Source organism: Ambystoma mexicanum, chromosome 6q (assembly GCF_040938575.1).
Source record: "Ambystoma mexicanum isolate Mex_15411 chromosome 6q, UKY_AmexF1_1, whole genome shotgun sequence".
In the NCBI taxonomy this organism is placed as follows: domain Eukaryota; kingdom Metazoa; phylum Chordata; class Amphibia; order Caudata; family Ambystomatidae; genus Ambystoma; species Ambystoma mexicanum.
In genome coordinates, this window is record NC_090937.1 from 1,475,045,361 (window position 1) to 1,475,060,388 (window position 15,028).

Below are 15,028 nucleotides of genomic sequence, written 5' to 3' on the forward strand. Positions count from 1 at the left end.
TGGTGGAGGGTGCCCTGCACTGCTGGGGGGTGGGGGTGGTGGGAGACATGAGTTGGACATGAGTGGGGGCCTGGTGGAGGGTGCCCCTGGATGCTGTGGGGTGGGGGTGCAGGGGGACATGTGTGGGGGCCTGGTGGAGGGTGCCCGTGGATGCTGGGGGGTGGGGGTGGTGGGAGACATGAGTGGGGGCCTGGTGGAGGCTGCCCCTGCACTGCTGGGGGTGGGGGTGATGGGAGACATGAGTGGGGGCCTGGCGGAGGCTGCCCCTGCACTGCTGGGGGTGGGGGTGATGGGAGACATGAGTGGGGGCCTGGCGGAGGCTGCCCCTGCACTGCTGGGGGGTGGGGGTGGTGGGAGACATGTGTGGGGGCCTGGTGGAGGGTACCCTGCACTGCTGGGGGGTGGGGGTGGTGGGGGACATGATTTGGACATGAGTGGGGGCCTGGTGGAGGGTGCCCCTGGATGCTGGGGGGTGGGGGTGGTGGGAGAAATGAGTGGGGGCCTGGTGGAGGCTGCCCCTGGATGCTGTGGGGTGGGGGAACAGGGGGACATGTGTGGGGGCCTGGTGGAGGGTGCCCCTGGATGCTGGGGGGTGGGGGTGCAGGGGGACATGAGTGGGAGCCTGGTGGAGGGTGCCCCTGGATGCTGGGGGGTGGGGGTGGTGGAAGACATGTGTGGGGGCCTGGTGGAGGCTGCCCCTGCACTGCTGGGGGGTGGGGGTGATGGGAAACATGAGTGGGGGCCTGGTGGAGGGTGGCCCTGGATGCTGGGGGGGTGGGGGTGCTGGGAGACATGTGTGGGGGCCTGGTGGAGGGTGCCCTGCACTGCTGGGGGGTGGGGGTGGTGGGAGACATGAGTTGGACATGAGTGAGGGCCTGGTGGAGGGTGCCCCCGGATGCTGGGGGGTGGGGGTGGTGGGAGACATGAGTGGGGGCCTGGTGGAGGCTGCCCCTGCACTGCTGGGGGGTGGGGGTAATGGGAGACATGAGTGGGGGCCTGGTGGAGGCTGCCCCTGCACTGCTGGGGGTGGGGGTGGTGGGAGACATGTGTGGGGGCCTGGTGGAGGCTGCCCCTGCACTGCTGGGGGTTGGGGGTGATGGGAGACATGAGTGGGGGCCTGGTGGAGGGTGCCCCTTGATGCTGAGGGGTGGGGGTGCTGGGAGACGTGTGAGTGCCTGGTGAAGGGTGCCCTGCACTGCTGGGGGGTGGTGGGAGACATGAGTTGGACATGAGTGGGGGCCTGGTGGAGGGTGCCCCTGGATGCTGGGGGGTGGGGGTGGTGGGAGACATGAGTGGGGGCCTGGTGGAGGCTGCCCCTGCACTGCTGGGGATCGGGGTGATGGGAGACATGAGTGGGGGCCTGGTGGAGGCTGCCCCTGCACTGCTGGGGGGTGGGAGACATGTGTGAGGGCCTGGTGGAGGCTGCCCCTGCACTGCTGGGGGGTGGGGGTGATGGGAGACATGAGTGGGGGCCTAGTGGAGGGTGCCCCTGGATGCTGGGGGGTGGAGGTGCTGGGAGACATGTGTGGGGGCCTGGTGGAGGGTGCCCTGCACTGCTGGGGGGTGGCGGTGGTGGGAGACATGAGTTGGACATGAGTGGGGGCCTGGTGGAGGGTGCCCCTGGATGCTGGGGGGTGAGGGTGATGGGAGACATGAGTGGGGGCCTGGTGGAGGCTGCCCCTGCACTGCTGGGGGTGGGGGTGATGGGAGACATGAGTGGGGGCCTGGCGGAGGCTGCCCCTGCACTGCTGGGGGGTGGGGGTGGTGGGAGACATGAGTGGGGGCCTGGTGGAGGCTGCCCCTGCACTGCTGGGGGTGGGGGTGATGGGAGACATGAGTGGGGGCCTGGTGGAGGCTGCCCCTGCACTGCTGGGGGGTGGGGGTGGTGGGAGACATGAGTTGGACATGTGTGGGGGCCTGGTGGAGGCTGCCCCTGCACTGGTGGGGGTGGGGGTGATGGGAGACATGAGTGGGGGCCTGATGGAGGCTGCCCCTGCACTGCTGGGGGGCGGGGGTGGTGGGAGACATGTGTGGAGGCCTGGTGGAGGGTGCCCTGCACTGCTGGGGGGTGGGGGTGGTGGGAGACATGAGTTGGACATGAGTGGGGGAATGGTGGAGGGTGCCCCTGCACTGCTGGGGGGTGGGGGTGGTGGGAGTCATGTGTGGGGGCCTGGTGGAGGCTGCCCCTGCACTGCTGGGGGGTGGGGGTGATGGGAGACATGAGTGGGGGCCTGGTGGAGGGTGCCCCTGGATGCTGGGGGGTGGGGGTGCTGGGAGACATGTGTGGGGGCCTGGTGGAGGGTGCCCTGCACTGCTGGGGGGTGGGGGTGGTAGGAGACATGAGTGGGGGCCTGGTGGAGGGTGCCCCTGGATGCTGGGGGGTGGGGGTGCTGGGAGACATGTGTGGGGGCCTGGTGGAGGCTGCCCTGCACTGCTGGGGGGTGGGGGTGATGGGAGACATGAGTGGGGACCTGATGGAGGGTGCCCCTGGATGCTGGGGAGTGGGGGTGCAGGGGGACATGAGTGGGGGCCTGGTGGAGGGTGCCCCTGGATGCTGGGGGGTGGGGGTGGTGGGAGACATGAGTGGGGGCCTGGTGGAGGCTGCCCCTGCACTGCTGGGGGGTGGGGGTGATGGGAGACATGAGTGGGGGCCTGGTGGAGGCTGCCCCTGCACTGCTGGGGGGTGGGGGTGGTGGAAGACATGTGTGGGGGCCTGGTGAAGGCTGCCCCTGCACTGCTGGGGGTTGGAGGTGATGGGAGACATGAGTGGGGGCCTAGTGGAGGGCATCCCTGGATGCTGGGGGGTGGGGGTGCTGGGTGTTAGGCAGAAACCTGTGCAGTTCCCTCTGGGACCACTGCAAAAGATTTAGGACTACAGGTGTTTGGCAGTAAACCCACTTGGTAGCAGTCTGTACCACACAGATTCACTTGGTAGCTGTGGCTGAGCAGTCAGACTTCCCTCAAGAAGAGTTAGGCAGTATGTGGAGTATACAATATAGGGCAATCTACACAGTAGAACAAGCAAACACGGAACAAGGCTTCGTTGTTAAGATATAAAGGTATTTATTTATAACAACACATCTATAGAAAACACTCTGGCACTCTTACGGCAAAATAACTTCAATCACAAATTACTATACGAAGAAATAGATCAATCCCCCTAACAATATTTCGACAAGTCTAGGTTCACCAGCATCACTTATTTGCAGACAGAGGTGTATGTGTTAACCTAGATGGCACTCTAGTATTCGTTAGGACGGGAGAGAAAAATAAGGCAGGTTATGAAATCAACTCAGTACCAATACTTTACGGACAAATGCAAGTCAAGTAAGGCAGGGTCTACTGCAGATCACAAAGTTCAGAGGCCAGGCCCACTCGGAGGGAGGCGAGGCGATATGTCCCAAAAGTGTCTCAGTGGAAATGTTCTTCGAGTCTTTATCGCAAATTGTTATGGAAAGGTTGGACCAGTTCAGAACAGAAAGTTAAAGAACGCTTGGAGGCGACCCAATGGAAAGGCGAGGATTCAGACACCTCACTCTATCCGGCAAAAAGGGAAGCCAGGCGGGTACGGTACCTTGTTTGTGGAGAGACAGCTCCGGCGGGGGCAGTTGTTCCTGGTGGTGGATGCACGTCGGGTCTTTGCCAAGAGAAGAGATGATCTCGTCGTCGAAGGAAAGTTGAAGATCGTTGCACCACCAGGGAAGAGACCAGCCGCGGAGTGCTCCGTCACCAGGCACCACCTTTTGGTCGCGGTACAGGGGTAGTGGCTATCCGGTTGCCGAGGTGCTCTGCACGGGCAATTCGACCACTGCGTCCTGGAGCGAAGAAAAAGCAAAGGTGACTGGTTGTTCCCACCAGTCAGGGGAAGAGACTCTCTGGCAGGGAGATCTCCTCTGTCGTCGGGAAGTGCTATGCAGAAAACCCCCATTCATTCAGCCTAGCTGTCAATTAAACACGCTAAGTGGTGAGCGGGGAGGCTCACCACTTGGGCCAATCACACCAGAGTGCGACCGGAGTTGGCAAGGCAACTCAGTCCAGGGTGCCTAAACCCCCTCCCACAACCCTGTGGTAACCCAGACAGAATGGCACCACTTTGAAGGGTCTCTGTACAGAAGCCCGCCAAAAGTGGAACAAAGGGCTCAACCTTTGGTTTAGGAGTCACAGAGACGAACACAGACGCCATTTTAAAAACCGAGTTCTGGCAGAAAATACCATCCTATAGACTTATTTAAGAGAAGTAAACCAATGGTATGTTAGAGATTAACGGGAAAAAGATATTAATCTCCAACAATGGGAAGAATCCCATAGGGTTATATTCGGGGTCGAATATAACAAGTAGTTTCCACTGCCACCAGCCAAAACTCGACGAGGGGGGACGGGACAGTGCCCCCTCCAATAACAGACCCAGGAGTAATCGAATTACCCCTACTAGCACATCCACAATAGGATGGTTTGTACTAGTTCTGTTAGTACATTTAGGTCTAGTAAAGCCAATGGTGACTTTACATGCCCGGGGAGACAGTAGTCAGTCCCCGGGTATGGAGTCTATGACGGAGGTCCGCTAGGATGCCCCAGTGTTACGGCACGTAGGGTGCGGTGTAACACACATAGAAAAACACATGAGACCCTATGGAGTAAAAGACCCCATAGCCCATAGAACACATTGACATTCAAAGGAATTACACACATTCATGTCCAAGAGTGGGTTAAAAAGAGTCTCACTCTTGGCAGGATGGAAAAAAACAAACTCCAGAAATCCAGCAAAGCTGCTCGGGGACTCACTAGGTTAGGAAATTCAGCCTAAACAGAGAATTCTCCCTAACACTCGCCCCCCCCAGACTAAGGGACAGGAGGATTTAATCCACTCCTGGATGAATCTCATACCTCTAGTCGATGACATACATCCTAGAGAGACCATCAGCATTTTGGTGGTGACACCCTGACCTGTGCTCAATGGTGAAATCAAACCCTTGCAGGCAGATCGACCATCTCAATAGTTTTGGGTTTTCCCCTTTCATTTGCATTAACCATCTCAAGGGTTGGTGGTCAGTCTGAATGACAAAAGTAGAACCATACAAGTACGGCCTAAACTTCTTCAGAGCCCACACGATAGCAAAGCACTCTCTTTCGATTGTTGCCCACCTTGTTTCAGGATCCTTCAGCTTGCGGCTGATGAAGCAAACAGGGTGCTCCCTACCTTTCCCATCCAGTTGACTGAGTACGGCACCTATTCCTACATTTGAAGCATCTGTCTGCACAATGAAGTGTTGGCGGTAATCAGGAGCTCTGAGTACTGGGGCTTGGCAAAGAGCCTTTTTCAGGTTTTCAAAAGCCTGATTGCACTCCTCGTTCCATCTAACCTTTTTAGGAAATTTGGGCGAGGAGATGACATTCAGTGGAGAAGCTATGGTCCCATAGTTCTCTATGAAATTCCTGTAATACCCAGTGAGGCCTAGGAAGGCTCTCACTTGGGTCTGAGTAGTCGGTGTTTTCCAATTTTGCACAGCTTCAATCTTACTGAGCAAAGGCCTTATTTCTCCACCTCCTACCTCATGTCCAAGATAGACTACCTTACTCTGTCCAATTTGGCATTTACTCCCCTTTATGGTCAGATTGGCTCGTCCAAGAGCCTGCAAAACATCTCTCAGGTGGTTTACATGTTCTTCCCAGGAATTGCTGACCACTGCTATGTCATCCAAGTATGCCATGCAGACGTCCTCCATCCCATTCAGAACCTGGTTTACCATCCGTTGAAACGTAGCAGGTGCATTCTTCAATCCGAAAGGTATTACCTTGAACTGGTATAAGCCAACGGGGGTAGAAAATGCAGTTTTCTCCTTGGCATGGTCTGTCAGGGCTATTTGCCAATAGCCTGACGTCAAGTCAAATGTGCTGTGGAACTTGGCGGCGCCAAGTTTATCCACCAACTCATCTGTTCTTGGCAAAGGGTGGGCATCAGTCTTGGTGACTGCATTAAGAGCTCTATAATCCACGCAGAATCTAAGCTCTTTAGATCCGGCCTTTAGTACTAACACAACTGGGCTAGACCATAGACTAGTAGAGGGCTCTATTACCCCGAGATCAAGCATCTTGCTGACCTCACCTTTGATGTGGGTTCGTACGGTTTCTGACATTCGGTATCCTCTGCTTTTGACTGGCAGACAGTCACCAGTGAGTTTGTCATGCTGGCCCCAAGGGGTCAAGCCTGGTGAAAGCGAGAACAGAGAGGCAAACTGATTCAACATAGATTTGCACTCTTCTTGCTGCTCGGGTGTCAGATTGGAGGAGAGATTTACTCCTTCAATTTTTTCGTCTAAAGGTAAGCCTCTGAGGAGATCCGGAAGAGCTTCGCTCTCTTCTTCTTCCTCGGATGATGCTAGAAGCAACGCTCCTACATCAGGTCGGGAGACATACGCTTTGAGTCGGTTGGTGTGGAAGACTGTCGGAGCCTCCTTGGGATTGCCCAAGTCCACCAGATAGTTGACCTCTACGAGTTTACCCACCACTCTGAAGGGTCCCATCCATTTGTCTTGCAAGGCCCTCTGCCTTGTTGGGATCATAACGAGAACAAGCTGGTCTTGAGCGAACTCAACCATGTTAGCCTTTTGATCGTGCCAGTGCTTGACCAATGCTTGTCCAGCTTTCAAGTTATCGCTTGCTTCCGTCATCATGTGCGACATTCTCCTCCGGAGACCTATTACGTAGTCAGTCACTCGGACTGGCTTGGGGGAAGGAGCATTCTCCAACCCCTCCTTAATCAGGGCCAATGAACCTCTGACGGGATGACCATAGAGAAGTTTGAAGGCAGAATAACCTACTCCCTCCTGAGGGACTTCTCTATAAGCAAAGAGAAGGCATGGCAGTAGAAGGTCCCACTTACGCTTAAGGGGTTCCTCTAAAGCACCTATCATGCTCTTCATGGTTCGGTTGAACCGTTCTACCAACCCATTGGTTTGTGGGTGGTAAGCCGTTGAGAACTTGTAGGTAACTCCACAGGTTTTCCACATGGCTTTCATGTAGTGGGACATAAAGTTTGACCCCCTGTTAGAGATTACTTCCTTAGGAAACCCGACCCTAGTAAAAATACCAAGGAGGGCCTTAGCCACAGCCGGAGCTGTAACAGTCCTCATAGGAATTGCCTCAGGATACCTAGTAGCATGGTCTACTACAACAAGTATAAACCTGTTGCCTGAGGAGGTTGGAGGATCAAGGGGACCAACAATGTCAATCCCTACTCTCTCAAACGGGACTCCCACAACTGAGAGAGGCACTAAAGGTGCACATTCTTGGAGCCAACCTTACCAGCGGTCTGGCAGGTGTGGCAGCTCCTGCAGTGTTTTTCTACTTCGGCCCACATCTTTGGCAAATAGAAGTAGAGAGAGAGCCTTTCCTTAGTCTTCTTGAAACTCAAGTGACCAGCCAAAGGAATCTCGTGGGCTAACTGCAAGAACTATGGTCTGTTCTCTTGGGGTACTACAAGCAGCTTGTAGTCTCCAGGTGCAGACTCGGTCGTTCACTGTAGAAGAGGCCATCTTCCCAGTGCAACCTGTATTTCCCAGGCTCTTGCCCTTCAGCCTGAGCTTCTGTCTGGTGGTGAAGACATTCCAGAGTTGGACATTCTCTCTGTCCCTTACTGAAGTCAGCCCTGCTGGGTCCACCTTCTGCCAGTAAAGACTGCAGCTCAGGATGGTCAACAGGATCCAGATCTCCAATGAGTTCCTGGCCTTCCATTAGCTCTTCCTCAGAGTCTAATTCTACCACACCGGGTTGTACCTCCCTCTCAGCCTCAGCTGGAGGTGGAGTTATGGGTGTAACTTTGGACAACCGCGTGGAAGTCCTTGTTGGCTGCACTGAACTGCTGGCTGCTGGTTTCGGGGTAGAAGTCTTAGGTTTCCCTTTCGCTTCTGATTTCTTCGAGACAGCTTCCGACAATTCCAGTGGAGCAGGAGTGATCTCTTTCTTCATCTCCTGGAGAGTACCGTGCATGGTCCTCTTTCTTGCGGGTCTGGTTAGCTCCTGTAACCGTTTACTAGGAGGTTTGGGAGTATGCGATACAACTCAGAGAGTTTTCAAATCGTTACCCAACAGTACGCGTCCTGGTACCTCACTCTGTATGCTGACAGGTATCTTCACAGTCATGTCGTTATACTGAATGAGAACTGGTAATTGGGGAAGCATCTGCACAGGCCCTCCAGCTAACTTGGTGAGGCGTTTGGGTGCCTTAGCAACATCCTCAGCCTGAAAAAACGATTTATCCACCACAGTTATGCTGGCCCCAGTGTCCCTAATGGCAGGAGTCTCCTGACCATTCACCTGGACACTGTCCTTACAATACTCTTTAGTATTATCGGGGATATAATTATAGACATCTAAATTCTGTTGTTCCCACAACCCCAGAGATACTAAAGAAACGCTGGCTGAGACTCCAATGGGTTCGTCAGCTAGCAGTAGAAAGTTTCCACTTGCCATTTGGACTTCCTCCTCTGGACCCAGGCCAATCGCGTGTGGAACTTCCCCCGCACCCGAAGTACATGTACCCAGGCCAATCGCGTGTGGAACTTCCCGCGCACCCAGGAACACGAGCACACGCTATTTTTCACACAGCGGGTGTCCGTGTTTGTCGGTACCCCTTTGCACCTCATTTGTCCTAGAGGGCCACTGTATGGACCATTCATCATGGCTGTATATGGGTGCTTTTTGTTAGCGCACATTTTGGCGCACATTTTTTTCAGGCGCAGGGACGCTACCACCTGCTTTCTTGTGGCGTACTTGTTTGGCCCTGTGCGCGTCTTTCACCGTGCGCTGGTTTGCCCTATTCGATTCCATGAATATGGATTGTAGGCGAGCGTGTGGGCGTTCCGCGCACTTGCCTCCTGTACTTCCCCCGTGACGCCCATGTTTTCACGCGTTGTTCCCCATTCCGAGTGTTATGCTCCGTGTTCCGCCTACTTTTGTGATGTGCGCCGCGCTATGTGCGATTTCGCAGTGGCCGTGGCGCACGCTGTTGGATGACCTGTGCGCCGGCGTGCGCGGCGCACTTTTTCAGCGCACATCCAATGTTTTTCTCGCGCACGGACTTCCATGAATCGATGTGCGCTGGTTTCCCTGCGATTTTCGCACTTGCACTGCGATTTTCACACTTTTACAGCGAATCGCAGGTTTTGGCACCTCTGCGTGGGAATTTTTCGGCGCACATTAATCGACCCCTATATGTATTAGGCTTTTAGCAAGTTGCGGTTATAGCATGTTTTTTTCTGCCGTTGTCTCTGTTACGATTAACATAAGACATTACATCTCGGTGTCCTCGGTCACTTGACAAAATCCTTGTGCCTAACAACTTGTATACAGTGTAGGAATGTTTGACCATAGCACATAAAGTGGCCCTTGATTTCATTGTGGCACATTTAATGCTTTGTTGTAATGTGTCTTTCTTTTAAGTGAGCTACAAGTGTGCTGTTGAGCTGTGGAGAGCTCTATGTTGTGAATGCGGTTTGCTGCTCTACGTTCTATTTCCAAGGACATATGCACAAGGAGAAGTGCTGTTAAATTCAAGGAAGCGAAACGCTGCTCTTGGACTTTTCGCAGACTCCCTCAACCACAGTAATTGATTTTAATTACTTTTACTTTACGGAGCGAGCAGCTGGGCAGGGCTGGACTCTTTCCCTATCACACCCCCTTATTGGACTGTATGCTTACCACGCCCTTTACATACTCCTTCTTCCTTTGCAGACCCATTGCGTGAGTTAAACACGCCCCTCAAAGCATCAGGAAGTGTATTTCTAAACCGGATGCAGCGCATTCAGCACGCGCATTCAAGTGAGCTACAAGTGTGCTGTTGAGCTGTGGAGATCTCTATGATGTGAATGCGGTTTGCTGATCTACGTTCTATTTCCAAGGACATTTGCACAAGGAGAAGTGCTGTTAAATTCAAGGAAGCAAAACGCTGCTGTTGGACTTTTCGCAGACTCCCTCAACCACAGTAATTGACTTTAATTACGTTTACTTTACGGAGCGAGCAACTGGGCTGGTTGAGCTTTGGGCAGTGGGCTGGGCTCTTTTCCTATCGCACACCCCTATTGGACTATATGCTTACCACGCCCTTTACTTACTCCTTCCTGTTTTTCCTTCGCAGACCCATTGCGTGAGTTAAACACGCCCCTCAAAGCATCAGGAAGTGTATTTCTACACCGGATGCAGCGCATTCAGTGCCCGCATTCAAGTGAGCTACACCTGTGCTGTTGAGCTGTTTGGCTGAGAGGGTGAGCAGGGGCTCTCACTTATAGTTTGATTTAGAGCTAACTAAAAACCTATTAAGTTATTGCCTTTGGTATTAAGTTCTGTAACTTTCCTTAACTGTCTACCACCCTCTTTTGATCTGTGACTTTTTTGATCAATGGCTAGTGGATTACGTAGTGGTCGCTGCATTGATGCAGCCATGCTAGGTTTAACATGTAACAACATCGACTCAACTGTCTTCTCAGGGAATGCATCTTATGGAGAGCTAATGTCTCCAGAGGCTTGCACGAATAATGAAACAAAGCAACCACCAATTGTGCCCGCAGTACACACCGCTTAGGTGCATTTTTCCTCAATCGGGGAACTGGTTGGGTCTAACTTTGCTATGGTACCTGATCCAGGTTCCCCGCCGAAGGAGGATGACTCATGTATGGAGGAAATTTACCGGTGGGACGATAAAAGGTCACGATCGAAATCTATAACTGCAAATCTAAATTTGAGCGGAGTTTTTAAAACAGGGATTGAAACAATGGCGAATCTGGACAGGCATGTTCGCCGCTCTATAGGAATCCTATCCCCTTTAGTTGCGAAGGCAATGGAGAAAGAGTTGAAACCAACTGTGCCCTTTGGCGCTGGCCCCTCCTCAATGCACCCACAACTTTTATCTCAAGATCAACATAAGAACTGTTTTATGAATGGTGACATTAATAAAGAAACTATCCCGGAACAATTTTGCTACTCACCTGAATTAACCCAGCCTTCAATAAATTAGTTTGCAAGAGTACCCTGTAAGGGCCCTCTCCACTGATAACTCTGAAGAAAGCGGACCCCCAACCTTTCCGGTGATAATTACGATACTAGACCTATTAGATAAAGGCCATGATCTATCACATTTGGAAATAAGAGAAATTAAGGGCTCTATGGCGCAACTTCTCTCAAAAATTGACAGAATTGAGGGATTCATATTAGCATGGGAGTCATTCATGGTGCCTAAACAAGTGCCCTCCAACGCACCAAATTTCCCTTCGCTGTTGGTGACCTGTGAAAAAAGTATGCAGATTGCCCTTGATGTTCATGTTGACCCAACTGCTACACCCACATGTTCTTCTAATTCTGAATCTATCTCTAAAGATGTTAAACATTGCTTATCCTGCACTAATGTGGAATTAAAAGCCCCGAGGGCTGCGATATATGAACTAAAACATAATATGCCACTGGCTGATAATAAACATCTCCTCTATACAAGAACTGGAACATCCTGATAGCCCGTCTGCGCTGTTCAAGGTAATGGAGCAGATAGAAGAAGATCAGACCTCATTGGTGGATACGCAGGAGAGTGCTGTCTTAATGTCACATCGTACCAAAAAAATTCATTTACGTGCTATTAAACGTACTACTAAAAGACAAAAAGAAGCCCTGCTCGGTGTTAAAATAGTGAGAAAAAAAACGAAATGATGCTAATAATCCAACCATTGGCAATTCCATCTGTCCCAAAGACGCTCCCATGGAGAAACCAATAGGAGCTACTGACGAAGACCCTATAGATGTGGCCCAACTTTCGATTGAGGGTCAAGGAGTTTTATTACCACCAGATACGAAACACATTGTGCAACTACCACAAAAAAGAGGTTATCAATAAAATAATATCTCCTGCCCCTAAAGTCCTGTCAGATGTGCCGCCACCTTCACCAACCACTAAAGTGTCTAAGGGCACGATTGAGCTCTTAAAGGCTAACCCTGTTTTGGTTATACCAAGTGGGAAATCTTTGCCATTTTGCTCTTAAACGAACTTGAACAGCATATTGAACAACATGGCCTCTACTCGAAATTCAAAATTGGCTTCAGAAAAGCTAGGAGCACCACTCTAAATGCCACCATCATGGCACACCTACTATCTGGAGCTAGCCAGAAGAACGCATTCCCATTGTATAGAGCACTGATTGATATGTCTGCTGCTTTTGACTCTGTTGTCCGGAATATCCTTTGGTATAAGCTGGTGGAATTGGGAATTGCACCTCTATTAATATATTGGCTTGTTCAACTCCGTAGCATAGCAGTTGGCGGCTACAGTTTCACATCACATTCCACATAATTGCACTTTCAGACACAGAGAGATGCAGAGATTAGTCCAGAATAACATTGTGCTGATCAGGTACAGAAAATAGAATTTAAATCGAAGTGCTAAAATTACTGATGTGGACACTAAGCCACACATCCCAAGTCATCATCCCAAATTCTTTTAATTTGGCCTCCACAGCCCCAAGGCCAGATTGTATTGCCTGCAGTAACACATGCTTGAGGGGGCCATGCCGCCATCTATCTCAAATATCAGCTTTGATCCAGCACGATACGGGAGATGGGCAGGAACACAAAGTAAAATGAAAAACATTTGCTGAGATCTGTAACCTGCAGGACACAGTTTCTGAACCCCATCAGGGCCAACTCAGCCTTTCATCCTTTCAGAGGCGGATAACATGAGTACCGTTTAGCTGAGCATTGAAATCCCATACTACTTAAGTGCTGGGTTAGTTTGAAGTGCCCAAAAATAACATGACTCAGATTTCTTTTTTTAAACGCTTCTCTGAGGAAGAAATGTGGTCATCACATTGGGGGATGGAGCCGGAGGAGGGCACTGGCAGGTCCACACTTCATTTGAAAGTATTTCTGGCATGGCAGCGCCCCCTGAGCCCTTGATTCTGTGAGGCACAAAGTGAGGGGTGACCAAATGCACAATAAATACGTTTTGGCTGTTGCCAAGAACATCTTCTCTGGCAATTATGTGCATGTTGAACTGTTGTAGGGGGATCTGTACAAATTAGAATGAAAAGACATAGGTTGCAATCTCGCCTTAGTCCCTGCCACTCAACATCGGCAATCGTTTTGAAAAACTAAAACCAAGACATGCTTACTTTCTGCGAGTGTGCGCTTTGCAGCATGCCTGTTGCAGTTAATCTTTGTTCAGGGCTGGCATCCACACTGTAGCCATTAACACCTTGTAAATCTCAATCAGTACCTCGCTAAGGTGATGGCTGACAACAAAAGAGTGATAATAAGCAGGAGAAGTGTGATTTGTCTGCCTACATTAAGATGTTGACTGTGGGAGGGACATCCACCTGGCTACCTGGCAAAGAAATTGTTACACTTTCTTAAAAGATTTAAACACATTCTGATAATGCATAGTGTGCTGATGAGGGTTTGTAGCCAAGTTCAGATCAGATCAACTGCACCTCTAAATGCCCAGTGTGTGCATTCACTACAGCACAACCTTTGTGGCAATTCATCTTTCTTTAGGGAATATAGTAATAAAATGCAATAATCAAAGTTGAAATGAATGTTGATACGTTTGAGTTCCACCATGGTGAAGAAGATAGCTCAGTGAGTTAAGCACTTGTTGCAGAGATGTGTTTGTGTACTGAGGTTCATATTTGTGCATATTCATGCTGTTGATAGGAACACTTATTGTGCTACTAAACAACATACTTGCAATAAAAAGAACAAGTTGTGTAAACTATAATAGTTTCATTATGGGGCTGTTCTAGTTAGTGATGGTTGTGACGTTCCGCAGACCAATATTTTTTAAAGCAAGCACAGGAAGAGAAATGATAGCTGCTACACTTCCCAGTTTCTCAGTGTCAGCCATCTACTAGTTTATGCTAAATGTGTGTAGTGTCTGGCAAGGGAATAATGATGTCTCAGGGCAATTGGCCAAGTTATCTTTATTATATATATATATTCTGAGTATACAACTATGCAATATAAGAAGGAGGGAGTCAGTGTATGTCGAGCTGCAGTAGCTAACAGTTGCTGATGTTCAATCAGCATTCCACATTCCTCATGATGTAGCTGCAGTCCATGACACGCTCCAGGCATGGAATGTTAGCGGTAAAGGCAGGCTGCTGTACATCTGTCATAGGAGCACAGATGCTACACATCTCCCTCCCTTTATAATGTACACAACACCAAAAAAAGAATATAAACAAAACTACAATGCAAAGAAATTTCCAATTCAAAGAAATTTCCAATTCACACAATGTCCTCCATCCGTCTTGGTTTACAGTATACTCTTCCCCACTTGGATCTGCAGGTCGTGTCTCTGATGAGGGTTGGCAAGGAAATTACTTCAGATTCTTTAGAAACATTTCTTTGCATATCCTTCCGCTTCAACACTTCCCTTCAGCACATTTCCTTCTCACTTGTCTCACCCAATCGTCTCTCAACATTCTCACCTCTGCTGACATTGGATTATCTACTGTCACCACACACCCAAACTCTCTCAACGTTCCAAATTCTTCCATCTTCCATTCTAACAGTGTGTTTGAATGCTTCCACAACTCTTCTGAGGGCAGGGAGAAGATTAACTCTAACCATCTTTCCCACTACTGTATCCTTATCAAACTTGCTCATGGGCCTCTTCTCATCATACACAGATTTGTTCCTCAACTGGGTACTTCTGATCTTACTACACACAACCTCAAAATCCTTATCCACACCATTGTTTTTGTTATCTAGCCACAACGGTGCCATTTTGGTGCATGCCTTCCTCCCTCTGCTTAACTCAAAAGGAGAAAGACCAGTGGTGCAATGCGGTGTGAAACGATGCACCACTATTCTCTCCTTAACAGCTTTCGCCCAATTCATGCCATTGGACCATGCCAACCTAATGGTTTGCTTCAACACTTTGTTAAAACGTTCCACGGTACCATTAGTTTGGGGATGGTAAATAGCTCTTCTTATGTGTATGAAGGAGTACTTGTTGCAAAAATCCACCATTTCCTTTGATCTGAATTGGGTA